Raw genomic sequence first — 2,613 nt, 5'->3', positions numbered from 1 at the left:
CAATTTGAGCCTGTCCTTGTTCAACCTGAGCCTGTCCTTGTTCAACCTGAGCCTGTCCTTGTTCAACCTGAGCCTGTCCTTGTTCAACCTGAACCTGTCCTTGTTCAACTTGAGCCTGTCCTTGTTCAATCTGAGCCTATCCTTGTTCAATCTGAGCCTGTCCTGGTTCATCCTGAGCCTGTCCTTGTTCAACCAGAGCCTGTCCTTGTTCAATCTGAGCCTGTTCTTGTTCAACCTGAGCTTGTCCTTGTTCAATCTGAGCCCGTCCTTGTTCAATCTGAGCCTGTCCTTGTTCAACCTTAGCCAGTCCTTGTTCAATCTGAGCCTGTCCTTGTTCAACCTGAGTCTGTCCTTGTTCAACCTGAGCCTGTCCTTGTTCAATCTGAGCCTATCCTTGTTCAATCGGAGCCTGTCTTTGTTCCTCCTGAGCCTGTCCGTGTTCAACCTGAGCCTGTCCTTGTTCAACCAGAGCCTGTCCTTGTTCAATCTGAGCCTGCCCTTGTTCAATCTGAGCCTGTCCTTGTTAAACCTGAGCCTGTCCTCGTTCAATCTGAGCCCGTCCTTGTTCAATCTGAGCCTGTCCTTGTTCAACCTGAGCCTGTCCTTGTTCAACCTGAGCCTGTCCTTGTTCAATCTGAGCCTGCCCTTGTTCAATCTGAGCCTGTCCTTGTTCAACCTGAGCCTCTCCTTGTTCGACCTGAGCCTGTCCTTGATCAATCTGAGCCTGTCCTTGTTCAACCTAAACCCGTCCTTGTTCAATCTGAGCCTGTCCTTGTTCAATCTGAGCCTGTCCTTGTTCAACCTGAGCCTGTCCTTGTTCAATCTGAGCCTGTCCTCGTTCAACCTGAGCCTGTCCTTTTTCAATCTGAGCCTGTCCTTGTTCAATCTGAGCCTATCCTTTTTCAATCTGAGCCTGTCTTTGTTCATCCTGAGCCTGTCCGTGTTCAACCTGAGCCTGTCCTTGTTCAACCAGAGCCTGTCCTTGTTCAATCTGAGCCTGCCCTTGTTCAATCTGAGCCTGTCCTTGTTAAACCTGAGCCTGTCCTTGTTCAATCTGAGCCTGTCCTTGTTCAACCTGAGCCAGTCCTTGTTCAACCTGAGCCTGTCCTTGTTCAATCTGAGCCTGTCCTTGTTCAATCTGAACCTGCCCTTGTTCAATCTGAGCCTGTCCTTGTTCAACCTGAGCCTGTCCTTGTTCAATCTGAGCATATCGTTGTTAAACCTGAGCCTGTTCTTGTTCAATCTGAGCCTGCCCTTGTTTAATCTGAGCCCGTCCTTGTTCAATCTGAGCCTGTCCTTGTTCAACCTGAGCCTGTTCTTGTTCAATCTGAGCCTGTCCTTGTTCAATCTGAGCCTGTCCTTGTTCAATCTGAGGATGTCCTTGTTCAACCCGAGCCTGTCCTTGTTCAATCTGAGCCAGTCCTTGTTCAATCTGAGCCTATCCTTTTTCAATCTGAGCCTGTCTTTGTTCATCCTGAGCCTGTCCGTGTTCAACCTGAGCCTGTCCTTGTTCAACCAGAGCCTGTCCTTGTTCAATCTGAGCCTGCCCTTGTTCAATCTGAGCCTGTCCTTGTTCAATCTGAGCCAGTCCTTGTTCAATCTGAACCCGCCCTTGTTCAATCTGAGCCTGTCCTTGTTCAAACTGAGCCTGTCCTTGTTCAATCTGAGCATATCGTTGTTAAACCTGAGCCTGTTCTTGTTCAATCTGAGCCTGCCCTTGTGTAATCTGAGCCCGTCCTTGTTCAATCTGAGCCTGTCCTTGTTCAACCTGAGCCTGTTCTTGTTCAATCTGAGCCTGTCCTTGTTCAATCTGAGCCTGTCCTTGTTCAACCTGAGCCTGTTCTTGTTCAATCTGAGCCTGTCCTTGTTCAATCTGAGGATGTCCTTGTTCAACCCGAGCCTGTCCTTGTTCAATCTGAGCCAGTCCTTGTTCAATCTGAGCCTGTCCTTGTTCAATCTGAGCCTGTCCTTGTTCAATCTGAGGATGTCCTTGTTCAACCCGAGCCTGTCCTTGTTCAATCTGGACCTGTCCTCGTTCAACCTGATCCTGTCCTTGTTCAATCTGACCTTGTCCTTGTTCAATCTGAGCCTGTCCCTGTTCAATCTGAGCATATCCTTGTTCAATCTGCACCTGTCCTTGTTCATCCTGAGCCTGTCCTTGTTCAACCTGAGCCTGTCCTTGTTCAACCAGAGCCTGTCCTTGTTCAATCTGAGCCTGTCCTTGTTCAACCCGAGCCTGTCCTTGTTCAACCCGAGCCTGTCCTTGTTCAATCTGAGCCTGCCCTTGTTCAATCTGAGCCTGTCCTTGTTCAACCCGAGCCTGTCCTTGTTCAACCCGAGCCTGTCCTTGTTCAACCTGAGCCTGTCCTTGTTTAATTCGAGCCTGCCCTTGTTCAATCTGAGCCTGTCCTGGTTCATCCTGAGCCTGTCCTGTATTCCCTTGTTACTGACTGCAGCCCAACAGTCCCTAGTCTACTGTGTTATATTGGAGGGCTGCTGTAGTGCTAACCTGGCTTCAGTTCATATATACTGAACAAAAATATAAAAGCAACATGCAACTGTTTAAAAGATTTAACTAAGTTACAGTTTATCAGACTTACAACACCCCCCCCC

The sequence above is a fragment of the Oncorhynchus nerka genome, linkage group LG28 (genome assembly GCF_034236695.1).
Source record: "Oncorhynchus nerka isolate Pitt River linkage group LG28, Oner_Uvic_2.0, whole genome shotgun sequence".
NCBI classification, from domain to species: domain Eukaryota; kingdom Metazoa; phylum Chordata; class Actinopteri; order Salmoniformes; family Salmonidae; genus Oncorhynchus; species Oncorhynchus nerka.
This window is presented reverse-complemented; position numbering follows the sequence as displayed.